The following is a 14,018-nucleotide window of genomic DNA, read 5'->3' on the forward strand; positions in this document are numbered from 1 at the left end:
AAAATATTAAGATGTTATTTATAGGCTAACATTTTGCATATATGTTAGTAGAAAGTAATGCATGAAAGGTTGTGTTATGTTTTATTTTGACATTTCTTTAAGAAACAAATGTGTTGTTTGAAAAACAAAGAATTATCTGCACACTGCATAGTTTTGAAGCCCTGTAGGAAGTGTCATTTATTGCGACCTCTGAGAAGCTCTTGTGTGGTTTACATTGTATACACTCACCTATTTACTACATGTGCATTCAGTCAGCTCTGAGACCTCAGAGTTTGCAAGGTCACAATAAAAACCACCTAGTGGGATTCCTAATTACTCTGCAGATCATTCTTTGTTTCTGTGTTTAAACTAGACTTATATCAGAGCAGCAACCAAGGTACTCATCAGAAACTTCAGGCTCTGATATGGTATATGACTCCTTATTTATCTTAAAGTATAAGGTAGAGGGTAAAAATACTCCTGCACACACAGAAATACACTGCATAATTACTTGTCATGATTTCATGTGAAACATGGGAGTATTTTTACTTTTTAACTTATACTAGACTGATGTTCTTAAGCAAGAATTCAGTTTTAATGTTTCATGTTTTATCTGTGGTATACGATTCGCTTTTCAGTAAGTAGTAAAGACAGGGAGTGCTAATATATATAGAATTTATTACAAGTGAACCATAAACCATATCTTTTTTTAAATGGATCTATGATACCAATATGGACAATATTTAAAAACTTAAAGTAAACAGAAGGAGAGAACGCCTTTCCACGTCAGACCACGCCAACAGATACGGACTTCCACAACAATAACAAGGCTTCCAGGTCTCTGCAGCTCTCTGGCAACAGGTGGGACATCTGATCCATGGTGGGACTCTGGGAGGAAAATGTGTAATAAATTCTTCAGGTGATAAAAAAAATATAAAGTAAAAACAGATGAATCTTTAATAAATAGAATATTGTGGTGAAGTTAATTCTAATGTAATTTAATTCAGAAAGTGAATCTTTGATATATTCTAGATTCATTACACAAAGTGAAGCATTTCAAACCCTTTTTGCTTTCATCTTGATTACAGTTTACAGCTCATGGAAATAAAAAATCCACTATCTCAAAATGTATAAACATTTTAGAATAAAAATACATTTCTAAATTATAAATTATACAGAAATAACTGGAGAAGAGCTCTCTGATCAGCTGATTAACTCTCTCAGTCTGGTTCTGATGCTCAATGAACTTCCTCAGTATTCTAATTTTTTGAGATGGTCCTCTAAAAGATGTGTTTTAATTTTGACAGCACTATTATGTCACATAAGTGGGAGAAAATGGAACAAGGGAGACTCTTTAAATGTTGTGTTGTCCTTTTATATCAGCTGTCAAATGTCCAGTAGCTTTGAGTAGCAACATTATTTTAGACTCAAAGTTTAAGCTTTGAGTCGCAGATGTGGAGGCACCAGAACCTCAACAACAATCTTGTGACAAATATAAAAAGTACCTCTCTCTCTCGTGTCCTATTCCAGACAATAATCCCACACAGCCCTGCCGACAGCAGCAGCAGCATTACTCAAAATAGCGGTGTGGGGAATTAATTAACGTGATAACAGCCATGGCTAACGTTTTACAAGATATATAGCTTCCATCATGTAACTAAGGACTCTACCGCTAACTTATTAGTTTATTACAAGTAACATACTGAGGTGACGTCCAAATAAATGACTCGTAACCGCTCGTAACGTTAAATTGATTTGCTTGAAATTGTTACTGTAACATTAAGTAAACTTAAGGTAATTAATAATTGATTCATAGTTAACGTTAAGTTAACTGTTAACGTTGGTCTCAACAAAATCTAACTTTAGTGTTGCAAAATAACGTTACCACATTTATATATTAAAAAGCATTTAAAACCTTGTGAAGTATAATGTCAATAACAGATATGCGAGTTATTTTAATATTTTCCGGTGTCTTACCTTGACTGCAGCTGGTAATGTCGGTAAACTGGTAACAACCAGCCGCAGGTTCCAACCTCTACCGTACAGCACCGCAGAGTAGCATGTAGCATTAGCTCCTTAGCATAAGCTAACTCTGTCATGTCGAGCTGTGGTTTCAGCAACACGTCACCTCAGCTCCACCTACAACTCCTCTTTGCCCATTTTTGGTTATCTAGGAGTGACGCGCTGCCAAGATGGCGCCGGCCAGCTCCGCCAATTTTGAGCTTCAAAACGGCTCTTCAGACACCAATGGGTCACGTCACAGATGCTACGTCCATTTTTATATACAGTCTATGGTTGCAACCTAGTTGACTGCTGAGTTTAAAAAAAATAAAATTCAAATTTCCTAAAGCTCTTTGGATTTACTGTAGAGTTACCACTACATGATGTAGAGCTTCCTAAAGTAGAGCACAAACAAAGTATGCATTTTAGATTTTAATGAGGAAGGGCTGCTCTAAGACTCGCCACACACACACACACACACACACACACACACACACACACACACCCCCACCCCCCCTTTGACAAAACACGTATTGGGGATGTATACCCAATCCAAATGCCTCACCTATAAACAGAAAACTGCTTTGTCAGCTCTGTCTTGTCAATTTCATGCACAGATTTAGCAGCTGCAGTTTGAAAGTTCCTGTGCCCTTTGAATGTGACACAGTTTCACTGCAGCTGAAGTTGGAGAGTGGTGAGACTGTAACATTCAATGTTTATTTAATGGAGTTGGAGAAGAGAGTTACAAACTATGTCCTCTGTCTTACATCAAGGGCATGCTTTTGAATTAACTTGATCAGTAGAAAATCTGCTTGCTCGCAGACATGAGACTTGGACTCACTTGAGAGAAAGCTATTGTACTTGCCAGTTAAGATTAAATAAAAAAACACTACAGAAGAGTAAGTGAGGGTCATGTTATAGGTCCTTACTCGGGCTGTGCATTATCAATATAATTTGGCATGTAGATTAGTATAACAAACTCAGAAAACATGGTGTATATATATTTGGATACATTTTCTATATAGGTCTTAATTTACAGAATTTTAAGGTCAGAAAAATTCCAAACTGTCAGAAAGCTCTGCCATTGATTTTGAACTTCCTTGGATAAATATGACCCGGATGATTGAGAACCTTCATAGACATGATATATCTTGATGAATTAAGAAATGGGTTCTGTAGAAAGACCCGACATGGTTAATATTGGCATACATTCTTATATAAACCTTTTGTATTGTACTGATTACCTGATCCCTCTTTAAAGTTAAAGTAAAGGACGTTTTCATGTCTAGAAAGTTTGATATAAACACCCCCACCACCGCTCACCCTGTGGCTAGTTGGACTCATGATCACATACGGGATTTATTTTTCTCTTTATGATTCGTTTGGGGATTTTGTTGTGAATTTTTACTTTTCTTTATATCATGTACCCTTTTGAAGCAGTTACCTTTTATCCAAAATGTTAAAAAAAGAGATTAGTTCAGCAATAGTTGATCCTTTCTGCTTGTTTAATTTTCTTTCTTAGTGTAGCACTGAATCCCACCCCAAAATCTCATTAAATTTTCACATCTTGTTTTACTGTTTAATCTTCAGTATGTCTTAATACATTCATATGAAATCCAGCTTAAGTCAGAGAGACTGAAAGCATGAAAAAGCACCACCAAATCTGACTGGAAGAGTTTAATGACGTTTTTAGAGTGAATGAAGAGGCAGTTGTGAGGAGAACAAACAGATCTGAGATGAGTCAAGTGGAGCTGAAGTGAAAACGATAGTGAATTTGATGTGGAGATAACAGGATGAGCTGACACTCCAATGAATGCTGCTGCTGCCTGGGAGAGTGAACACATTTAATGAATAGAGGGAAAGAGTTTTTACTTGGCTAGACTCCATTTCGTCAACACAATTGTTTTTTTTTGCAAATACAGCACGGCCCAGAAGAAGGTGTTTTTTGTAGCAAATCTCACTTCAGGAAAGAGAACACAATGAAATAAACCTGCAAAAGTCCTGCAGTGGTTTGCAGAAAAAAAAAATGATACTGCAACATTGATAAGACATAAAAATAAAAGTGCATGGTAAATATGGGGAAAAGTATATTAGTATATATAAAGCTAAAACATAATATTGGTTTATACTGATGGTGATGAGTTAGACCTATAATCATACAAATAGATTCAGATTCATTCTTTATTGACCTCAATGGAGGAAATTTGTTTTCACAGACTGTACCAAGAGCAACCTTTAGCACAGATAATACACACACACACACCCACCCACCCCTACACAGAATTGGCATCATGAATGCGAATTTAACGCAGGGTACAAAACTTTTCCCAAGCTGTGCTTTTTTGTAGAGTAGAAGGGTGGCTCATAAGTTGAAAGATTTTGTATTATGGTATTTGCTCAGCGAGCGGTGGCAGTATCAATGAGTGCAGGCAGGTCAGGAATGGCCAATTATTTTAGAGGAAGTGTTAGTGGTTTTAAGGAGCTCGTTTCTATTGGTGAGAGAGAGCATGGTGAAGTAGAAGGTAGCGTAGTACAGGAGGAAGGGTTTGATTATACTACAGTACAGAAGAAACCAGAGGTGTGGTTTGACTGAGAGAGTCCTGAGTTTATGTATGGAAAAGAGTCTTTGTTGGTAGCGTCTGTGGATGTTTGTGATGTCGACAATTTCTACTGGCTGGCCATTGATGGATGGGGCAGTGAGGGGTGGAGAATGGGCTGTCCACAACTAACCACTGCGCTGTAGTAACATTATAACTAAATATCCACAGAAAGCAACATGAAAAACAGCTGCAGGTATCCGACACACTACGCTCGTTAATTAGGGAGCTTTCTCTTGACTGTCCCTCAGGATTACAATGTCAGTCCAACATCGCCAGGCCTGCTAGCCACATTAGCCACGCAATATGCTAACGGCAAGTTTAAAATAAACAGAAAAACAACACAAAACATGGCAGTACTCACAGATTCAAAGTTTGAAGTCAGGTCACGTACAGCCCATGGCGATCCGTCCTTGAACCGTTACAGAGCTCGTTACGGCTGTGGAACTTTTGAAGCGCTGATTTTTAACACGCCCTGGAGTGTAAAGTATGAACATTGCAGTTGTTGCAGTGCTTGCCATCTTCTGCAGTAGGCCTGACCAATAACGCGGTATTTAAATTTTGTGGTTATCGCGACAGCCCTAGTTGTAACTGATTCTGTGTCAGTCAGGAGGGTAAGTGTGTCTGTGTCAGAGTATTTTAAGTATTTTGTAATGGGGGAGAGGCTAAGGCAGTCGTTGGTACACATTGTGTAGAAAAAGGGGCTGAGGACGCAGCCTTGGGGGGCTCCGGTGTTGACAGTAATGGTGGTGGATATAGTGCTGCCCACCCTCACTGCCCGGGGTCTATCACTGAGGAAATTAGGAATCCAGCAAATGAGGAGAGGCGGCATGTGGAGATGGTAGGGTTTTCATGGTGTGGCTTTGAATCGTATCGAGTCCACAAATAGAATCCTGGCATAATAGCCAGGAGTGTCCAGATATTGAAGGACAGTGTGAAGGAGAAATATCGATTTGGCTTCATCCAAAACTGGGACTAGGAAGAAATATGGGGAGTGCTGTCAGCTCATCGAAGTCCTGCTATTTGAAGTGACATTTAGGGAACAACTACGACAGGACAACTTTAAATTTCCAGAAAATTGGCAGTTCAGCCATCACTGAAGAGCGGTTCTGGGGCTGCATTGAAAAAAAAACCTAATTGAATGACTGACTGAATGATAATTACAAATCAGCAAATGATGAGATTCCATAGGCACAGTTAGAACGAAAATATTGCAACAATTAGTTAATACAGTAACAAGGAAAGCGCACTATACGGCAGTATAGACTAGCTGCACGATTACTTACATTGTCTCTTTTGCCAGTATTAACAGTGAAAGAATCAATATCCAGTAATCAAGCATACATATAAAATGCATGGCATGGAGTTCACAAGGTTAAAAGTTTGTTTGTGTAGGCTTCTACTGTTTTTCTTTTCTTCGAGTCATCCTGTCAGTTTCTGCCTCCATTTCTGATTCCCTCTTTTAGTCTGATTCTCAATCATCCATGCCTCGCTGGCACTTGTTAGCGTCCCCGCATCTTTGCCACTGTGTACAGCATGTCCTCATTACTAAAACATCAAGCGTGTTGCATTAATGCTCCCTGACAGCCCTGCCTTCCCTCTATTGATGTATGCTTAGCTTGACATTTCTACAGGATCCCCAACCACGCTTCCCCACCGGCCTCTTGCACCTTAGGGTGGAATTGTTTGTTTTCTTCTGTTTATGTCTGTCTGCCACTCTGTGTTTGTCTGGACTCCCTGTTACATCATTGCTTATAGCCCTTTTTCTGATATTTTCTTACATTGATACACTAACCCCGGACTCACACAGGCAGCGTGTGTGCCGTGTTACGTCTGCCGTACCTAATCGCTGCCATTGTAGTCAATGCTTGTGCTCACACTAGAAGCGCCGCAGCGCGTCCCAGGAGCGGCTCTCCGCTCCGCGAAGAATTGGCAGCCGGTCTATTTTTGACAGAAGACGTGTCAAGCACCACCGAGTAGATGAGCCGGGCAGGAAGTCAGACACAGAAACGGCAAAGAGAATCCGGTCGATTTTCAAAATAAAATACATTGTGCTGACTACCGATCGAATACCAACAATAAATACAGTTAAAACAGACCAAAAAAATTAACTATGTAGCCTTCTTAACCATAGTAGAAGCAAAAAAAAATAATAATAATCAAGGACAACCTACTAAGTCAACTAAATTTAAACAATTCAGCAAAATCAGGCAGGCATAACATTCTTATTCTGAAATGCTCCTTGTGGGAAATTCAGCCCTGCAGGGAACTGGGGGAAAACGGTTCACAGAGCGCTGTGATCGGTTGTATAAGCACACAAAATGACAAACAAGTCAACAATGTGGGGCAGGCTAAATGCTCCGCTGCTGAAACGCTTCCAGTGTGAGTTGACGCAGGGCTGAGAACGGGTCAAAACCTGTGTGAGTCCGGGGTAACAGGAAGTATTAAAATCAATCCCTTAAGTTCTTCTCATACACAGTTATTCATACACACTGAATCATGTAATGTCCAACAAGCATAAAAAAAATGAAAGATCAGTGAATCTTGCAGTAATCCTTCTCCGCTGTTGGATGAATTGTGTGACAGAAGACTGTCATGGACACTTAAGTGAGGTGAACTTAAACTGGACGCCTAGTGGGTGCCAACCATGATAAACTGATTGAGCTAGTTCAGCAGTTCCAGCAAATTTTGGACGACCCCGAGGATTGTACCACCAACACTGTGCATTGTGCATTGTGGGACTGTATCTTGACAAGGAAGCTCTTTACTTTTACATTTTTCTTATGTAACTTCTGATTTTGCTGAAGTGCTCTTTAAAATTCCTCTGCCTGAGTTCTGCACTGAGAGTGTGCGGGGACAATGTGACAGCTTCTTTAAAGAGGTCAGTGGATTATGTGAGAAAGTAAAGCACATTCTCTGGAACACAATATGCCAATATCATTTCAGAGAGATGCACACAACTGTGTCCAACAGCATCCTTACAAAACAACAAATCAGTGCAGTCAGTGCTGCGGTTTGCTGCATGGGAAGTAGTGAGTGTCCCACAGGAGGAGAAACTCAAATATCTGCATTTAGCTGATCATTTAATGAGTTGGTCAAAGAAAATAATGGAAAACATCTTGATAATCATTTAAATAGTTTAACCAAAAATACTAAATATTTCCTAGTTCTAGCCTCTCAAATATGACGATTAGCAGCTTTATATCATTTAACATTGAATATCATGAGCTATGGACTATCAATAGGACAAAACAAGATATTTGATAAGTTTGCAGATACTGTATGATAGTATTTTCACTATAAGGACTAATAGCAGGAAATTTGAAATCTGCAGTGTATTTAAACCTTGTTATCAGCAATGTAAACTGACTTAAAGCCACTTAAAAATCTGGCTTCACAAAACCAGAAACATCAATAATCCATTTGACTATAAGTGCTTTTTGTACATTCCTGTTCCACTTTGTTCCTCAACCCTGATGTTGCCATCTATGTCAGTGTGCATGTAGTCTTCCGTTGCCAAAACCACCTGGTTGCTAATTGCTTCTGTTACAGCCTGCTGTCTTTAAAACGGCTGAGCCATACAAGACATTGTGATGACACACTGAGTGAAGCCTCGGGCCAAAACATCTGTCTTCTACCCTACCCTCTCTCTTCTCTAGTCAATAATGTTGGAAGGAATTTTGTGTAAATTGTTTTACTGCAGCAGACAGTTAAATGTATTCATGAAATGCACCTCTTTCTGGATTCTACCTTCTAGATTTATATTGGCAGATGATTCCTTGTATATATTGTTCTGTATAAGAAATGTATCCACCTCCAGCTGTATATTGGAAACATCTGGACATCTCCAATATAGAAAGCTTTTTTGTGCATGTAATAGGTTTGCACAGCGAAAAAGCCCAAAGTCCACCCCATAGGGAGTTCCCATCTCCCATAGAAAACACTGCTCTGAACTGTCTGAAAACAGCTTGTTTGTAGTCCAGCCGTTCCCCTTTCATCCCTGTGCAAAATGTGCATCATAACGCTCACCAAGCGGCTAGTCCGACACGCACGAATTTAAGACTTTGGTAAACTAAGTTTAATACTTTTAAGGCCTTTTTTGGAATATGAAATTTGAGACTAATACTTTTAAGACCCCGCAGGTCATATAGTTTTTATGTCCCGGTGACCTGTATAAGTGCAGTTCTGGCTCTCTCCCCATTCATTTAGATAGGAGCCTGGTCTTGTTAGTCAAAATAGCTGCCCGGAGGTGTTGCCAAGATGGTGGCCGAGTGGCAGGACTTGCCTAAAAGGAAGCGTTCAACACACAGGGTGAAAAGAGGAGCTGTAGCAATGTGCATGTTTTTTTAAATTAAACCTTGTAAACCTATTCTGGTACAACCCCTAAATAAGATTATGAACCTGAAAATGAGCATGATAACATTCTTGAAATGAAGTTCAGCACAACTGTTAAATAGGAAGGAATTAACATATTTCCATGGAATATTGAGCCAGAAGGAAATATGGTGAAAACTTTGACAAGTTGTACAGTAGGGATGGGCAATATGTATACTATTATTGTATATTTATTCCATGAAATCTGTAAAGGTGTGTTCATACTGAAAGCGAAGTTAATATTCGCCTCGCTTTACTCGCGCGGGTTTGACCACTGGACATTTTGAGTGTTAAAAAAACAAAAAGTGAATAAACACAACCCACGAATACTACAGCTATATGAACCAAAAGTAAACATTTTGCTGTGATTTAATTGCAATAAACAGATCAAATTGATGCCGAAATAACTACAATAGGATGCCGATTTGTTAGACAGAATTCATGCTTTGTCAGGTCTGTCAGCAAGTCAGCAGGACAACAACTTTTAAAATGTTTGTTTTCTGAATGTAGTTCGGATAGAGCTGGGCTATGCTATGCTAACTTGTTCACAGTAAAGTACAACAATAGCTGGAACAAAGTTACAGACATTTTCTGAACTCACCAGGTAGTTCACCTTCCTCACTTTTTTCCAAGTAATGTCCAGCTTTGTCCGGTTTTTATATAAAAATGAAGTAGTAGTCCAGCAGAACTCTGGTGCTATCCAACGCTAACAACAACAGTGGAACCAGATGTGCATGGAAGCTAGCTGCCGAGAAACACGAGTGAAGATAAATTAAGTTGTAATCCCAAAAACTAAATAGCTAATTTAATAAAAGCAATTAACTCTGAGCTCCTTCCGCAAGTAAACGGCGTAGTTGTCAGCAGAATCCAGACTACTACGGGTGTTAATTTGTCCAAAAGCTGCAGCGCGCCTCCCCGTACACGTCCCCGTTCTTTAGCAGCTCCCCATCGGCCAGCGGATTGTCATTACACCGCTCGCCAGGTCCTCTCCAAACTGCGCTCCGAAGCTGCTGGTGACGTTTGGACTATCTCACCGCTGATTGGCTTTCGCAACATCGCATCAAGCGAATTTCTCGCCCAAGTTGAAAAATTTTAACTCGTGCGAACCAGCGAATGTCACGACAAACGCCACTTTCGGCATGCCTTTAAGGGATTTAAAATTGAGGGCAGAGGGAGAAAATGGGAACAACAAATGACAAAGGTTGCCGGCTGAACTCAAACAGGGTTCATGGTCGGCGCCTTAAAACCCTTGGCCACCAGGGTGCCCCTGGATTTACAGGTTGTTTAAGCCAATGTGATAAGTAGGGCTGGAGCGACTCATCGATGTAATCAACATCAATTGTGGAAATAGGCTGATTTGTGTAATGGGTGCTTTGCAATGAAGTGCTACCCTCGGTCTATGCAGGGATTCAGCCAGAGAACAAGCTGCAGCCAGAAAAACAAACAAAAACTCGTCCTCGAGTACGATCGTCTGACATTTTGGGAGTAAATCCTCACAAGCATGAAATATTAGGATCAACATGAAATAAGAGAATACACATTTCACATATAAACCACGAACCACAGTGAGTTTTGCCGTAGCACTATTGTCGGTCTGAACGCCGCCTAAACCACAGCTGAAACCGTAATGAATGCTGGACTATGGACTCAACAGTGAATGACTCAGATGGGATGTCCATGTTGCTATGTCTCTGCTGGACGTGTTAATGACATTTACCAATTGTTTGTCAACACATAAGACCTTTATACGTTCATTATATATCAAGGCTCAGTGCTGTGCTTTTGTTTTGGAGGCTATTTCCAGCCCTCTGGCGGTCAAAGTCACTTTCATCTTGCAACTTTAATAAGCATTGTTATTTCCAAAAGCAGTGTGTGGGGCATTTTTTTTTTTCAAAGCCTCTACTAAATCATTGAGATTTGCCTATTTAATGCATAGCCATACAAAAAAAGAAATAAACAGCTGTGTACCTCGAGCATATGTGTCCTGCCAGATCTCTGGAGCCACTGTTACGCAGCAAGTAGGGAAATGTCATTGTTCACTGCAGCGCCTAGAGGAGGGTTGTCATACACTATACAGATCTCTGTTTGTTTGGCTTATCCCGACAGGACCAATTCATCACTGCTGGGCATGTTGGCTTAGCCTTCAGCACAACCACCGAAAGCACAGCAACTTTTCAACGGGATGAATGCTCTTACGCTTCACCCTATCTCCTCTGGCTTGCTGCCTTATTCCTTTCATGTGTCCTTTATGTCTTTTATATTCTTTGTTCCTGCATTGTCTCTTCTTCTGTTCTTCTCTGGGTTGTTTTGTCTTTTGTTTTGCTTCTCTTCTATAATCATCCATGTTTACATATTCCTGTTCATCCGCTTTCAGCATATCTTATTTTACCAAAGCCCACTGCCATTATATACAAAAGTACAGACTACATACACAAAAATACTTATGATGTTTGATTTTTTTGTTATGTTGAGTGTACACTGAATTACAAAAACTAATTATACACAGTAAGTTAAATACAAATTCAATATAATCAGTAGGTCAATCCCTTTGCCTCAGACCTTTTAAATTTTACTGAATATCACAAGAATACCAGGAACATTGCAGTCAGTGACCAAACTGTATATTTCAAACTGTGTCTAATCATATCAGAACTAATAAAATAGCCATTTAACCTTCGGATTTTTTTGTTTTTGTTAGCAGCTGTGAGCACTTTCATAAGAATTAGCCTGGTTGCAGTAATCTAATTAGACACAGTCCATCACCTTTGGTGCTATTCAATGTCTCATTATATTGACTCGGGTTAAATGGACTCCATTATTACATGCTAAAAAACCATGTTTTTTTCCCTGGCTACCCAAACACGATGAATAGAGAAATCATTGTTTTCCTCCCTGCAGACCGATATCCTCTATCATGGTGAAAAATAACATTTTTCTCCTCACTCTCAAGTAGTATTGATGACCCAGCTTGTCTACTGGGATACTGGAAGTATAAATACATCTTTTGTTAACCCCATTCACTCTAATGGACATCATATTCTACTTCAAAAGTGGCCACAACATATAATCACAGAACAATTATGACCATTCACATTATTTTAACCGTATGTTTTCTCTGTGCAAAATCCATAAAGATATTGGTTTAAAACCAAATCAGAAACTTTAATTGAAGAAAATGGAGAGGTAAAGTAAAGCTGTCTATGAAAGGCTCAGTGTGGCTACAGGGGGTTATTGTGAGAGTGTTTAGTGATTAATAGTAGGAAACCAGTAGGAAAAATATACAGCATCAACGAGGAAGTCTGATTCCATGTCAAGTAATTAGTCATATGGTTAAGATGAGGGATAGATCGATTAATTGATCAGCCAATATCTAGCATTTTGAGATAATCAACATCAACCGATACCTGCACTCACAAGGCCGATAAAAAAAATCTGGATGCATCTGCAGGCAGCCTCGTCAGTGAGGCTACTGTCAAATGATGTTAGTGCTTCCCTTTGTGAGTTTTGGGAAGGTGGTGAAAAGGTTAGTTTCGAGCCCTAAATTTCATCACTCACCATCGTCTTTTCACGTACCTCCCATCCAAAGAAAAGATGTGCTGGATTAGTTTGATGTTACCACAAGTCAAAAGGTTTTAAACTGTTAGTGGGATAAAACAAGCAATTTCAATGTTGATTACGGCACAGGGAAATTGTGAAGGTACTTCTGACTTCTGATTTAGAGAAAAGAAAATTTGATTGAGAAAATAGGCAAATTAATCAGCCATTTTTTACTTGCAAAAACAGAATATGCTTATTACTTTAGTAAACATGCAGAATTCTGTTTACAGTTTTCTGACCCTGGATGTTAATTTCCTCACAAAGAAATTTTTCGGCTTTCAGACATTCCAAAATAAAGTGTAACAGTCATTATTGATGATCGACTGCACTGGAGTTTGACATGTGAAATGTAACTGCACAATATTTTGTAAACAAATGTTTTTTTTGTCTTTCCTGTGGTCAGGGCAGCTTCGGAAGAAGCAGAAAGTGACAGACTTTCGCCCCCACAGGCCAGCGGTTCTGTGTTTTTAATAGTGTTTTGTCACTGACCCACAACCAGACTTTGTGCAGTTTTGCCTAGATCACATGGATCTTTGTCTACCACATCCTCAAACATCTGGCTGCTTCATTTAGACAGTTTGTTATTTCAGCTGTAAAGTCAACATGATTACCCCAGTCCTTCCAGCTTTTGTTTGGAAAACTAACTCAAACAGCACATTTTTAAGTGTCTTTACACACTTACTAATCTGTACACCAAAATTGACAAGCAGATCCATTAAAATTAAAAAGTCAAGCTGTCGTAGTAGCTATATTCTGAACATACATACGTTTTGTACCTGCAGGCCCTATTCTTACCGTCTGTATTGCTTGCTGAATGTTTTTGGAATAGATACCTACCACATAAGACCTTCTATTCTTGGTGTAATTTGTAGAAGTTGATATAGGTTGCTCCTCATAGGTTGTATTTGGTAGATTTGTGACTGTACCAGTGCTACTCACAACTCTACAAAATGAATTCATAAGTGGAAAGAAAACAAAAAAGAAAACAGTAAAAAGCAATAAGTAAGACAAGAACAAAAAAGAATGGAAGATGAAGATAAAAGAGTTGTGGGCTATGAATTAAAGATCATTACCTGAATGTTGTTTTTTTAATGTCAGGGGGGTTTCACAAGTGATTTTAAAAGACTATACAGATCAATCCCTGCTGGCACAGAATCTAAACATATAGCTTAGTTATTGTTTTTTGTGCGACTGTTCCACAAAGTAAAGTTAATCTAATCCTGAAGCTGTAAAATGCAGCAGATGCACTTTTTGCGAGGAACCAAGAATGTTAAAAGGAGGCTGCTGGTAATGATCATGCCCATATTGTCATATTGTATGAGCCAAGTCAATTAAGACCTCTTCATTCTTTAAATTCAGTTTAGGAAGAATTCAGATATGTCTGTATTTATCTGCACTTAGATCCTAATGAAGATATAAACCTCTCTTTCTTTTTTTTTTTAAAGCGGTACAGCCGCTGTAATTTCTAGC

The sequence above is a fragment of the Micropterus salmoides genome, unplaced genomic scaffold, assembly GCF_014851395.1.
Source record: "Micropterus salmoides isolate LMB-PRFRI ecotype aquatic unplaced genomic scaffold, ASM1485139v1 Ms_hic_scaffold_18, whole genome shotgun sequence".
In the NCBI taxonomy this organism is placed as follows: domain Eukaryota; kingdom Metazoa; phylum Chordata; class Actinopteri; order Centrarchiformes; family Centrarchidae; genus Micropterus; species Micropterus salmoides.